Source organism: Rhinolophus sinicus, chromosome 12 (genome assembly GCF_057876585.1).
Source record: "Rhinolophus sinicus isolate RSI-liver-muscle chromosome 12, RSI-T2T, whole genome shotgun sequence".
NCBI lineage: Eukaryota > Metazoa > Chordata > Mammalia > Chiroptera > Rhinolophidae > Rhinolophus > Rhinolophus sinicus.
In genome coordinates, this window is record NC_142512.1 from 55,467,930 (window position 1) to 55,482,306 (window position 14,377).

Consider the following 14,377-nt stretch of genomic DNA (forward strand, 5'->3'; position numbering starts at 1 on the left):
CTGGGCCCAAGGCTGGCACCAGGGGGTCTCCCCCCACGCCTCGGAGAAGCCCGGGGAAGCAGGATGGTCGCTGCCCCAGGTGCACAGGCTTGGGGCTCAGCCAGTTAGTGAGTGGGGCAGCGGGGTGTGGCCCAGCTCCAAGCCCCCACCTGCCACACTGCCCAGGGGCCGAGGGTCGCGCATCCATCAGCAAGCCGGGGTGGAACGCTCCCTGACTCTCACTCCCTTGCTCCCCTTCCGTCCTCCAGTCATCTGAACCTCAAACTATTCAATGCACTGCGACCGTGGCCTCCCAAGGCCCCGTCACCCCAACACCAGAGCTCACACTGCGTTCCCTTCCTCTTCCCTTTGTGCACACCACGCAGAGACCGGAGCTGCTAGTCAGAGAGAAAACTCCCATAATAAACAGCACGAACGATGCATAACCCTGCAAACATCTCTATCATTATTTTTCTCCCCTCCAGAAACAACTGCACACGATCCTGCCAGGCCGCACCCGGGCGCTCCCTCCGGCCCTGCCCAGCGAGCAGATGGCGTGTGGGTGTTAGGTACCAGCCTCCTGGCAATCGGAACATCTGTTCCCGTTAGAAAACGCTAATTGCCATCAATCAGGAAGCACCTACCCACATTTACATGCAAGCGCACACACAGGAAAAAAACCTACATTTCTCCAAGCAACACTGCCTGCGTGTTAAGTAGTTGGAGTGGTGTCTTGGCCAGAGGAGTGGCCACAGGCCAGCACCTCATCCAGAAGCTTCCAACATGGGCCTCGCCAGCCCCTCCAGGACCCGACCCCGGACCACAGCAAGGAAAGAGGTTAGGACTCATCTGAACAGAACGCCTACCAAGCCCAGACGGTGCTTTGCGCACCCCCCTCCTCCATCTGGAGGGGGCATCTGCGTCAGCGACGTCTCCCTGAGCAAAACTCTGGGTGTCCCATCTCCTAAGGACAACTGGCCAGACCTTTCAGCCCAGAGATCTGCTTTGTTTCCAAGTCTGAAGGGTGCTCCAGAAGTTTCCCTGCAGAGAGCTACACGAGCAGCCTCCTCTGGGGCGTGTCCGGCCCAGTGGGGCCAGGACAAGCTTCTCCAGCACATCAGGTGTCAGGTGAGACCTCGCCCTGGTCCGGCCTCCATCCCCTGGCCCTGGAGCCCTGGGACTCACCAGACCCTTGGACCGCCATTTGGTTGACATATCCTGCACTTCCCCAGACCCTGCGGATGTGGGACAGTCCTGGCGGGCCCGGGGGCACGGCCTGGGGGAAACACCCTGCTCTCTGCACAGCCTCACCCTCCCAAAGGGCACAGACCCAGGCTGTTCCACCCACGGGGGAGGCAACGCCCGAGGCCCACAGGAGGCGGGGGGGGGGGGGGGGGCTCTGCACTGATTCTCCACAGTGACCTTCAGCCGAGGCAGGCAACTCGACAGCACTCAGTGCTTCCAGAAGGTGGGCTTAAAACGTCAGCTTCTTTTATGATGAGAAACTAGGATTTTCCTGCGAGTGCTTCCCCGCCCCCCCCCGCCCCCCCCCCACACACACAGCAAGCAGGCCATGCTGGTCACTTTTCTCCTGGGCAGCAGGTACCCTTGCCCCCCGTTGTTGCTATGGGCCCAGGGACTTGTGACTGTCCGCACAGCCGATGAGCAAGGCCCCCGGCTCCCCGCACTGGGGTCAGGGCCACCAGGTGGACGCCAAGCTGGCAGGTGATATCAAAGTGAGCGAGAGCGACTCCCACGTGTGGCGGGGCAAGCGCCAGGCAGGTAAGATGCATGGTGGGGCCATCGCGGGACGTGGGTAAGACAGGCCAGCGGGTCACATCTCCCCAGTTCCCCAAAGCAGCTGTCTTTCTCAGGAGTGGAACGAGGGCGGGAGGAGGGGCAGGAGGAGGAAAGAGGGTGAAAACCTCACTGGGCTTCGCCTCCAAACTCCTTTTCAGTGTATTCTTCTAAGGTGGCCCTGCCCTCTGTGCCTGGTAAGTGCACATGGGGTGCTGGGGACACAGCCACATGGTGTCCGTGCAGCGTGCCCACTCCTGTACCTACTTCCTGCCCCACCTGCCTGAAAAAGAAAGGCTTAAAACTCCGCCATGCGGCTTCGGCTCTTGGCAGTGCCCCAGCGGTGAAGGTGGCTGTGACATCTGCTCACGCGTCACTCTCACCCCCTGCTCTGTGGCCACAGTCGGCAGCAGCCAGTGGATTGTCAGCCGGGGCCTGTCCTGTGCCAGGTGCGGAGCTGGCACGTTTGTTTCCCGTGTTCCAGTTTAACTGCTCATCAACGTCTTTGTTCAGAATCCGGTGTTTCCCTCCACTGAGGCCTTGTAAGTGTCCCTGGGGACAGACCTCCAGCGAGGTCTCGGGGCGGCTGTCCTCCTTCCCCAGCTCGGTCCCACTCATCGGGCACCGAGGTGCCACAGGCTTAGGGACCAGCAGGAGGGCCTTCTCCATTCCTGGGATAGGGCACAGTGCCACCTCCCCGGCCAGTACCCACAGCTTCCCCCGCAGAACCTTTGTACCCTGCGTCCCTTCTTGCTGGAGACACAGGACACCCCTCGGATGGCTGCCCTGCGGGACCTAAAGCTCCAAGGGCCATGACCACCCCAACCCACAGGGCCTGGTCCCAACCCCAGCTCAGCATCTAAGCCAGGGGTTCCCGACCCCAACGCAGCACTGGGCACTCCTGCACCGGGACATTCTCTGCTGGTGGCCCCAGGGCCGTCCTGTGCTCTGCTGGATACTAAGCGGCTTCGCTGATCTCTCTGCCCTCTAGGTGCTGGTAGCAGCTGCCGTGGTGACAATAAAAAATGTCTCCTGACATTGCCAAAGTCCCCTACAGGGCACAGTTGCCCCCAGCTGAGACCCAGGGGTCTAACTGGCAAGCCTCACAGATAACCAGTGTCCCAGGCCACCTGCAGGGTCCTGAGACAGCAGCCCACCCCCGGTGGTCAGCAGGCATGGACCCACCCTACCGGACAGAGAGGAAAGAGGAGAGATGGCTACCAGCACACGTGGCAGGCTGGTGGGGGACAGGGGAACTCCACTCGGCGCGTCACCTCTAGGCTACTGGGCCTCTGTGAAATGTCACAGCATTATATACAGTCTCATCCAATTTCACAGCAGATGGCATTAAAATTCATCTGGCCCAATCCAGCCCCTACCACACGTGCATCTCATGTTAGAATCCCTCCCCCCACATCCCCACGAGGGCTTCTCAAACCAGGGACCCGCCTTGCCCCCCCTCTTAAGCCCCTCAGGGACATAAAGCTGACATGGGGGTAGCTGGGTAAAGTATGTGCTTTTTCTAAGCCCTTTTAGCAAAGGTATTTTGGGGAAATGGGGCTGTTTTGTTATAACCAGCACAAGCAGAGTGTGGGTAAGACGTAAGGTTTGCATGAATTTTTAAGATGACAAACAAGACTTCAGTGAAATGTCCTGCTTCCTCTGGAGCCTTCTGGTGACAGACGCCCGGTCTTTCAGGGGCGCAGGCGTCCTACTGCTGATCTTTTGGAGTCACACATCCAGTGCAAGGCTGTGTGCCCGCCATCATCCAAGGCGAGCCGTTGAATCTCCCTTCACCTGAGCACAGCCTCCTGCACACGGGCGTCTGCTCTGGCTCTGGGATGCACCACCACGCTGAGAAAAATTATAACCAGGCCTCCCTTTAGACTCAGAAACAGAGAAAAATTCACCAGACTTGATGTCTTCCCACACAGGCAAAATGAGCCTTTTGCCGCCCCAGCAAAAACGCCTTAGCATTTCCACCTGCACCTGAGGCGGGTCGGGAGTCCACACATCCCTCGCTCTGAGGGCCAGGAAGGACGCACAGTGCCCGTGGAGGGGCCGGTGCTCTGAGGCCTGGAAAGTGGGGGCTGTTAGCACGCTGGTCGGAGTGTAATGCTCGGCCTAAGTGCCCAGAGAGAGACAGCCAAGCATTTCGCAAGGAGTACGGGGCTGGGTGAAATACTGAGTAATTTAAAAATCATTCTGTCCTTGCCCTGGGAACTTTTCGAGCAACAGAATGGTCTTGAGTAATGACTGGTCCGATGACATAAACAAGAGACAACCTTTAACGCCACCTCTGGTCACACGGGGCGCAGGTACCATTTGCTCTGGGTGGCGGGCAGGTCCCCCTAGCACTGGGCACGTGGGCGTCCACTCCCTCAACTCCAAAGGGCACGACGGAAGGGAAGACACACAGACCTGTAACGGCTCGGCTGATCACAGCACTTACAGGACGACCGTTGTCTGAAAGTTCTCTGTACTCTGAATGCCGTCCGCAAGCGATGTCACACCCGTCCTCGCGGACAGGGTCTGCCGCAGAGCGAGGTGTGCTAACACGGCCCCGCTGGCTTGTCCCTAAATCACACCCCAAGGGCCGCATGTGACCAGTGAGTCAGTGTTCCCAGAGCTAAGGGACAGCGTGTCAGGAGAGACAGCCGAAGCACTGTCCAGGACATTGCATCAGGGACGTCCTAGGAAACCTACTATGTGTGCCCTTGGGAAACCTATGTGTGCCCTTGGGAAACCCAAGATGGGAAAGGAGACAGGCCGAGGCAGGGACCCAAGAGGAAATGAGTGCAGAATGTGGACGAGGAGCCCCCTGCCTGCTTCACGCCTTCCAGCGGCCCCTGCAGACTTGGAGGGACAGACCAGAGGACAGAAAGTGGGGGGAGGGCATCCCTTCAGCCAAACCCCGGAAGATGGGCTTGCCTGTGGGACCCGCCGACAAACCACAGTGGCCATGTTGTTTTGGGAGGGGGCGGTGTCATCTTTAGAAAACAAAGTTCTCATTTTGAAATCACTTAAGACTCACAAGAAATTGCAAAAATAGTAGAGAGAATTCCTACGTACCCTTCTGTTATGGGCTGAATTGTGTCCCCTCGAAATTCAGGTGCTGGAGTCCTAACCTCCAGGACCTCAGAAGGCGGCTGTGTTTGGAAAGAGGGGATCAAGGTTAAATGTGGTGGGGGGAAGGGGGTGTAACCCAGTCTGACTGGTGTCCTCATGAGAAGAGATTAGAACACAGACACGCAGAGGGACGACTGTGTAGGACATGGAAGAGACGCCGTCTACACGCCAAGGACAGACGCCTGGGGAGGAGCAGCCCTGAGCCACCCTGACACGGCCGCACAGCCTCCAGGACTGAGGACATGCACTTCTGTCCCCACGCAGTCTATGGTGCTTTGGCACAGAGCCCCGGCAGACTAGAGCCGCTCAGACACCGAGCGTCACCAAGGCGCACTCGCCAACCGGGACCTATTCTGGGTGCCGGGTCCATGGCGGGGCTTAGCTGAGCCTCAGCGCCTGGGAATCTGACAGGTGCGTACTTGCCACGTGCTTCTCTAACTGTGCTGAAGCGTTCATTGTTTGATTTCCAGTTCATTGCAGACTTCTATTTTTGTTTTTCAAAAATAAGAAAAGCTATACAAAAGGAATTACTAGAAAACGGAATTAAAAAGACATACAAAATACAAACTCCAATTTCCTACTATTAGATTCAACAGATAGAAAATTACTCTTTTGCTACAAAATTGCTATAAAAGACCCTAAGTGCTTCCTCTCAGCTTCTCTGTCATCTTACAGGGATGGCGGGGGAGGGGGGGGGCGGGGAGGGCAGCAGCTCACAGGAGGCTCTGGTCTGCAGGCCTCAGTCTGAGTAGCTCTGAACTGCATCACAGGAGACACGTGTCGTGACCGTATTGTCCCCAGAGAGCCACTGTGCATGGCCGTGGGCTTATCAGTCATCTAGCGCTCATTCCTCATGGAACCCAGCTGAGGGCCGCTAGGAGGATTCCCAGGGACAGTACATGTCACCTGGAGACAAGGATCTTGGCTACGACAGCACGCACGTACACGTCATCCCATGTCAGCTGATAGTCCCCAAGCTTTCACCCTACTTCAGACATGGCAGGCACATGCCTGGGTCCCCAGGCATGTGAAGCTGTCTGAAAGCGTTATCTGATCTCTGGTGAACTTGGGTTGGGCTGAGGGCTGCTCCCAGGTCCTCCGGCTGCTGACACCCTGTCTCACCCCCACTGGCAGCTGCAGGCCCAGCCACTCAGACACAAGGTCACTCAAAAGGTGACCCCAAGGAAAAAGAGAAAAAGGACTCTGTTCCACCTCCACGTCTGCGTGTGCACACGTGAGCACACACATGCACACACACATGCACACGCGAGCACACACGCACACACGCGCACACACAGAGGCAAAACATAGTTAGGCTTGTCTTGACCTCTACTTCTAAATTAATTTTTATTCCTGAGGCATTTGCTGACACTTCTTTTCTTTGCCCACAGAACACAGATGTCTTTGAAAGTACTAGGCCTGGGAATTCTTACTGCACCCTTGCAAATCGGATAAAAACCGTAATTTGCTGTCAATCCCTAAAAACCCTTGCTCATCCACTCGCCCTCTGAGTGGGAGCTCACCTCCCGGCCGGGTGTCCACACAGACAATCAAAATGAAGACGCTGTGGAATTGGACGGAGGGGCTCAGGGGGCGCCGTGTGGCCGAGACCAGAGAGACCAGCATCACCCGCTGGGTGACGCCCCTATTTCTTGGCCCAGGATGTCTCCTGTAAGTCACTAGTCCCGCAGTGACTGGATACGAGGGAGCACACGTGTGTCAACACAGCCTGAAGCATGAAGCTGGTCCCTCCTTCCCCTCCGGGCACCTACCTGCTGCTGAGGGTGGTGACAATCACTTACTGGCCCGGGCTCCGGGCCGAACGACCAGGCCCTCGTCAGCCACGGCTCAGAATCGCACAGGAAGATGGATGGTTTCAATGTGAAGACGGAACATTTTGCCCAGGAGGCCAGCTCACACACAGCTGACTTTTGTATCTGCAAACTTCAGAGCAACTTGGACCCAGGACGCTTACTGCCTCAACTCCTGTCCCTGGTAGTACCACTTGCTCCTCTTTCTCGTATCCTGGGGGCCCCCCCAGTTCTGGGCTCACTCCCCCACTGTCAGCTTGATGGATGCCTCCTGTCCGGCTGGCCTCCTCTCCCTCCAGACACACCACATGTCCAACTTCCAGGACCCCCAAGTGCCCTGACCACATACGTACCCCCCACTGCCCTCCCTGGAGGTCTCTCTCCATCCACTTTGCAGGCCTGCTCTTTTGCTTCCAGTCCCTTCTTTCCGGCCTCTCCAGCCCTCCAGAGACCCTTGCTGGCCCGCCCACCCACTGGCTGCTCTGAAACACCTCCCTTCCCAATGGGGGGAACAAAAGTGTGCACAGGCTAGCAGTACCAACTGTCTATTTTTAGGTTTAGATCTGGGGTCTGGCTTTTTAATTCTTAGTGTGCTCTCAAGACCCATCTCAACAGTGGAACGGCAGGACGGGACACGAGAAAGGATCTCAGCCAATGAAAAGCTCTGCCTGCTCTGACAGCTCCAGCCGTTGGGCCCTCAGTTCCTGATCGGCCTAGAGCTACATGCTTCTCATTGTCTTAAGAATGACCCACAGCAGTTGGACAGAGCATCCCAGTGTCTGGGTGAAACCAGTACCATGGGGGAGGGGTAACACCTTGAGATGAGCAACGGGGGAGCATGCAGAGGTCTCAGTCCCTTCGATTCATCTTTCTCTCCAGTCGTCTTGAAGGATCGAGTAGGTAGAATTGTGTCCCCCAAAAGCACATGTTGAAATCCTAACTCCCCTGAACCTGTGACTGTGACCTTACTTGGACTTAGGGTCTTTGCAGATGTCACCCAGTTAAGATGAGGTCCTACTACAGCAGGTGGGCCCTCATGCCATGGCTGATGTCCTTAGGGAGATCTGGACACAGACCCACAAAGAGGGGGAACCATGTGAGGACACAGGGACAGACGGGAGAAGGCGTGTGATGATGAAGCAGACGGGACGGAGCCTGTGCACGCCAAGCAACGCCCGGATCGCAGTGACCCCAGAGTCTGGGACACAGAGTGTGGCCCTGTTGACACCTTGGTTTCAGGCTTCCATGAGAGAATACATCTGTTTTAAGCCCCTGGCCCAGGTACCTTTGTTGCAGCGGCCCGGACACTCCCACAGAGCACCTGAATTTGGAGCCCCGCCCCCAGGTTCACCATCGCAGCGCCTGCCCGGTGGTGCCGGTGGTGCTGAGCCATGGAGGCCCGAGGACCAGGCGCTCCGAGGAGATGCTGCCGATTCCTGCCTGACTCTTCTCACACTGTTTCCATCTGGGGAGCAGCCAACAGAGCTTCCAGTTCCAGCACTGAAGCTACATCTGGAAACTCTTCTCACCCTTAATTGTTCTTAATGCTTTAACACACTGAGTGACTAATGTGCTCTAATTGGGCCGCTCCAGCTCCGAGGGGAATGTGCTGACAGCGCCCTCCCCGACCCTCTGAGCCTCAGGACCGCTCACTCACAGAGCTCAAAAGGCACCAAGAAACAAACACTGGCCCGCTCTCCTAGTTTTGCAGAAATGTCACACCAGTGCCAACAAGCAGTTTTATCCTTCACCCAACAAATAACGGGGCAAAGAAACGCATAGCAGAGAAGCCAAAAGCAGATGGGACAAAATATCACCAATGCCACCGAGGTTTGTGACATCTGTCTGGGAGAGACAGAAGGCTCGGACGCAAACCCAGCACTGGTCATTTAGGTGGATGTTCAAGAGCCTGGAAGAGTCCACCACAGCGAAAACGGGTCCAGGCCTTCCTCACTTCCTTACAGAAGGGGTGGAGGGGGCAATAACAGGAGGGTTCCAGGTTCTGCTCCTTCTTCTTCCTCGTCGGCATGTCCCCAGAACCTGCCCTAGTGGGACATGTTCAGAAGGGTTAAAGCCGCTCACGAGACCCTTCCCGAATCTTCTAAATACATTTAGCAATACGAGAGGGTCCTGGGAGGACCCACATTTCCAAAGGCTAGTTCAAGCTCCAGTCTCCAAATTCAGATATCAAGTTCAAGAAGAAGTAGGGTGCCCCTCTGAGAAGTAGGTGCCCCCCTGAGAAGTGGGGTGCCCCTCTGAGAAATGGGTGCCCCTCTGAGAGGGAAGGAGCATCAGCAGCATCTTTCAGGTGGGTGGTACCTGTTCCACCCAGCAGCAGCCACGACTGCCCCTGCGTGGCGGGAAAGTGTTTGCTGCAAGTGTCAGAGAAACATCCTATTATGTTTCCCGGAAAATAAGACCTAACCCGACAATCGGCTCTAATGCATCTTTTGGAGCAAAAATTAATATTAAGACCGGGTCTTATATAAGATTCAGTATTATATATTATATTATATTACATTACATTACATTACATTACATTACATTACATTACATTACATTACATTACATTACATTACATTATATTATATTAGACCCGGTCTTATAGTAAAATAAGACTGAGTCTTATATTAATTTTTGCTCCAAAAGACACGTCAGAACTGCTTGCCCTGCTAGGCCTTATTTTCGGGGCCACACGGTAGCTCTGGCGTAGCTAGGTCAAGCCGCACTGTCCCTCCCCCACCACCGGGAGCCTGTTACCTCCATGCTCTGGAAAGCTCCATGTGCATCAATATTGTTGATGTGGGCGGCCTTGGCTTAAGCTCAGCCACCCAAGGGTGCCGCATGATGGATTCCAGTTTAACAGCTTTTAAAAACAAGTAGACAAGAGACAGGACATGATGGATGGTGCGGGAAGCTTGCTCATTCTTGATGATCTATGGGCGGTCGCCTGGTACTACGCAGGTCCATCCCCAAGAGTGGGGGCCAGGGTAGCCGGGCAGGTTCTAATGCGTGTGTGTGTGGGGGGGAACAACCACCTGAAGTGGGCGCACTGTGCAGTTACGACACACTCACACCCTGCCCTGACATGGGTCACATGCTCTCCCCTGGTGGTGGCCAGTTTTAAACTAGCTGAAAAGTACCCCTGGCCCCACCAAAGCCCTTCTTCTTGGGCAAAAGGATTAACTCTGGCGTGGACTTTCTCCTTCTCCCTCTGCGGGGCCAGAGCTCAGGGCAGAACAGTGGCGCTCCCCCATCCAAAGGACATCTGGAGCAGGAACAGCACGGGTGAACCCAGGCACAGCAGCCTGGTGTGGAGGGGAAGGAGGAAGGGGAGGGCCAGGAGGGAAGAGTGCCGGTTGCCCTCCATGAGTTTTTGTCCAGCGGATGCTACGCGGGTCCCCTCCCAGTGGTTCTGAAGCACCCATCTGCCCCAGACCTCCACCACTGCCCGCAACAGACCGATTTGTCTGAGATTATTCTCCATTCTCCATCCACGTTTTTAACAGGGACTCAGAATTTACTATAAAGTCCAAGTTGAATCCATATTTAAAGGGTGAGCTTTCCAATGGGATCTAATTTAGAAGGCCCTTCCCAAGGCAGAGGAAGTGGCCAGGGCTGGGGCAATGAACTGGGAGGAAGCAGCTTCCTTCCACGCCCTCCTCTGACCCCTTCCCACCCCCACCTGACCCCCCCCCATGTCAACAAGGGCGCCTCTGCAGTGAGGGGAGCTACACCAAATCCACGTGTGTGCGCCACACACCAACAGGAGGTCCTGCAGGCTTTTCCCTGCACCGTTGATGCGTCACTGACCCCAAAGCTCTCACGGGAAGTGCTGGCCAGGGACACTGCACTTGGAGCGGCACTGGACGGCAGGCAGGTGCAGGAGCTCCGTGTGTGCGCACACTGGCTCCTCCCCCTCACTGTCAGCCCCCAAACCTCCACCCCCAAGTGGGCGGGCTCTCCTGCACACTCCACCAGCGAAGGCGGCTGAGGCAGGCGTGACCACTGCTCCACTGCTCACGGTGAGGTCTGGGGGCGTCCGCTCGAGGCAGGGGAACTGCTGGGGAGGTCTGATTTCCCACCCTGCTTTTCTTCCCAGACGTCAGAGCTGGACGCACTGGGGCGCCCCTCAGGTGGGGCTGGCAGCCCTCTGAAGCCTGCATCCGGTGCCATCGAAAAGAGTAGGGGGTTCCACTGGGGGTGGGAGGGTGTCTGCAGGGGGTCAGGAGCTGGCACACTGACCAACCCTCCGTCTTCAGAGTCCCACCACCCGCCGACCCTACGGGAAGTACAAGGCGAAACACAGAGCCCGACTTGCTCTGTAGGCTTCAAACTGCTCAGGGCAGCAGGGCGTGGGGTCTCCCCTTTGATGCTTCTCAACCCTGGACTTGGTCCCCCTGGAAGGAGGGAGACTTTCAAAGGCGCACGTTTCCTGTTTCACGTCTCAGAGCAAGCCTTGCTGTCAGCACGGGCCTGGGAAGTGAGTGCGCGCAGGGAGATGCAGCTGCCGCCCAAAGGAGCTTGCACAGGACCCCGCTGAGCCCCGAATTTCCCAGACCCGCCATCAGGGACCAACCAGCCAGCCTGGTGCTTTCGGCTTTGATAACCCCAAGAGTTTGCCCTTTGAGGAAGACGCTGGTTCTCACCCCACAGAAAGGGAGCTGGACCCGGAACCTCCTTTAAAGAAGCAGCAAGGAAAAGCAACTTCCGAGGGGTCACCTGCCCGTGGATGTCCAGCTCCGCGGCCCTTCCCCCAGAAGCTGGGTCACATGCTCTTGCTTGGAATCAGGAGCGCGAGATCTAGGGGGAGGTACGTGACCCTATGGGTCACTTGGCCTGCACTGAGGTCAGCCCCAAACCCGGCCCCAGTATGGGTGCTTCAGAGAGCCCACCTGAGAGGGAAGGGGGCTGCGGACGCCAGCACCCAGGCACTGGTTTTATGCAACGCTGGGGGGAGCCGCAGAGTGGGGGGGTTCAGAAGGTCCCGCGGGACTGAAATGTCATGTGGGCTTGCTGCTGCCCCAATGCAGGTGGGGGTGCACGGCCTTCCTTTCCAGGTTCTCTAAGGGGTCCCTGGTGGTTTAGGAAATGGGGTGAAATCAGTGTACAGGGGAGTTGTTTAAAATGTCACTGAAACATGTCCACAGACGCCCCGCTTCCTCCTCCCAGGTCTACAGCGGTCACGCCTCCCGGGGGAGCAGCCGCCTCCTCCCTCCTCCCGCTGTTCCCCACACAGAAGGCCACATGGTCCTCCTGCAACTCAAACCGGTGGCTCCACCATCCTGAGACAAAGTCCTACTCCGCAGGCCTGGCCTCAAGGCCTCGGGGTGGGGGGCCCTCCATCGCTCCCTATTGCTCAGCCACGGGGCGGGCGGGGGGCGGGGACCGCCCTCCGGCTGCTCCTCCCGCAGGCCTGTGCGCCCCTCCTCCCCGCAGGCTCCGCTCACATTCTCAGCTCCCTGGGCCTGCGTGGCCGCCCAGCGTGGCCAGCCTACTCCACATTCTCCATCGCCTCTGCCCACTCCACTTTTCCTCTCAGCCGTGTCACCCTGACGCGAGTGTAAGGGGGCCTTCGTTTATCCTCCACGGCCGCTCGAGCAGAAACAACGAGGGAGGGACTGGGCTTGGATTCTGCTGCGTCTCCAGCCCCCACACCAGGGCTCCCACGTCAAACGTCAGGTGGCATGACTGACGCAGACCATTCAGTGTCCCTCAAGCCCATGGCAAGAAAAGCACCCCTGAACGAATGCCCTGAGGCAGGGACGACACCCCGCTTCCATCATCAAAAGAAAAGACGCACCAGTGTCAGGTACAGACTCGGACTCCACGGATTCTGGGGGCATCTTCTCAGGACAAGAAGAGACCAGCCTGTACTGTACTCGCTCTGCCCAGAATTCCTGCTGGCGTCATTTGCTCTGCGGGAAAAGGGGCTACCACGCAAACCGGCTGCAGTCACCGGGTTCCCCTCTCCCACCACCCTTGTGCTTTCACAGCAGGGAGTGGGCTGAACTGCACTTCACGGTGGGTAAGAATGAGTTTGTCTGGTTTCTGTCCCAGGTCCCTGGGAGGTCGCCTCTGAAACCTCTGCTTCCCACAAGTGTCTCTTGTTATTCACAAGTCCCCTTGATCACACCTGACTTCGTGCTGACCCGTGGCTCAGGTGGACCCTCAGCTGGTTCCAAGGCCGGGGTAATGCAGCGACTACAGGGCTGGAACCTTCCCCTCCCCCAACTCAAGGGATGGGAGGGGCTGGAGACTCAGTCCAGTCACATAGCCCGTGACATAAGACCCCAATAAAACTCGACACCCAAAGCTCAGGAGCTTAGTGGCTGCTGGACAGTGGATGTGCTGGGATGGTGACCTGTCCTAACGCTATAGGGAGAGGGTGCGGAAGCTGCAATCCGGGGCCCTTCCAGACTTCGTCCTACGTGCGCCTGTTGTAATGAAACCAGAATCGTTAAGTGTAGTGCTTTCCTAAGTACTACAAGGCGTTCTTTGAGGGGTCATAAGAATCCTTGAATTTACAGCCAGTCAGTCAGAAGTGCAAGTGGCCCCCAAGACTTGTGGCTGGCATCTGACACGGGGCAGTCTCAGGTAGATGGGCCCTAAGCCTCGGACGTCTGCCAGTAACTCAGGGTGGCTAGTGCCAGAGGGGAAGTGCAGCCCATCCACTCGAGGTGGGGATGGGGCGGGCGCTGGGCCCCTCTGAGCCAGATGAAGGCATTAGAGCCACTCACTGGGCCTCAGGGAAATCTGAGCCCACTGTGCGGGGGAAGACCAGGCCTCACCTTGGCCTCTGGCATTTTGTGCTGGCCCCAGACAGTGGACACTACGCCCTGTCCACCCTCCCTCCTGAGCTTAACTCTTCCGCAGCCAGGCTGATGGATTTCAGGGCACAGAGCATAGCCACCCAATGAATTCCAGAGGATCCAATTCTCCCGTCCTACTCCCTGGAGCCACAGAAGACATCATGATCTGTAAACTGACAAAGCAGGACGCCCCTGCAAGTCCCTTGCATAAAATAAAATCTCCACAGTGAAATGTTTCTCCAACACAAATGCAAACTCCAAGGACGGCTGTGGCTGGCGGCGCAGTCTTACCTGGTGGAGGCAGGTGAGGTGTGTTTTCCTGTAGCTAGGAGGCCCTACTAGGGTTCTTGCTGGAACTTCCTCGGGGTGGAGGGTTGCTGGGACGGGTGAGTATCAGCGAGAAAAAGTTTCAGGGTCTCAGAGACAGAAGGAAGTTTCCTTCAACCTGAAGGAAAAGAAAGGAAATATTTTAACTGCCTTTGAAGCAAACATCCATTTTTTGGTATAAAACAAACATTGGTGTTAATAAACAAGAGAGGGCAACTTCAAAGCAAGACGAACCTGGTGGAAAACAAATCATTAGGACCCTCCTGCCAGTAGCCCTGTGCGGGCTGGCTCTCGCCTGCTCTCCTGCTGTGATGCCCCGACCCCCACAATTCTCACTGTGCCATCCTGTCTCACACCCCCTCCTGCTCACGCCAATTTACTCCAACCCAGTGCGTGTGCCATCAGGCAGGTGGGACACAAAGACCCTTTCAGAGGTGCACTGATCAGCCCTGAGACACTGGCTGTGGGGCAGAGTCGCGAGGTCAGGTTGGCCGGGGAGTATATGTGCTGCACCCTCCCCTG

At 56.9% G+C, this 14,377-nt stretch overlaps 1 protein-coding gene across 6 annotated transcripts in view; it reads right to left on the bottom strand.

The window, feature by feature from the left end:
• RBFOX3 (RNA binding fox-1 homolog 3) overlaps positions 1-14,377 on the bottom strand; it is a 362,978-nt gene that overhangs the window by 260,555 nt on the left and 88,046 nt on the right. For all 6 annotated transcript variants that reach the window (XR_012492320.2, XR_012492319.2, XR_012492317.2 and 3 more), the window contains exon 2: positions 13,820-13,973. The gene's annotated coding sequence lies outside the window, so the exon portion shown is untranslated. The remainder of the gene's footprint in view (positions 1-13,819; positions 13,974-14,377) is intronic.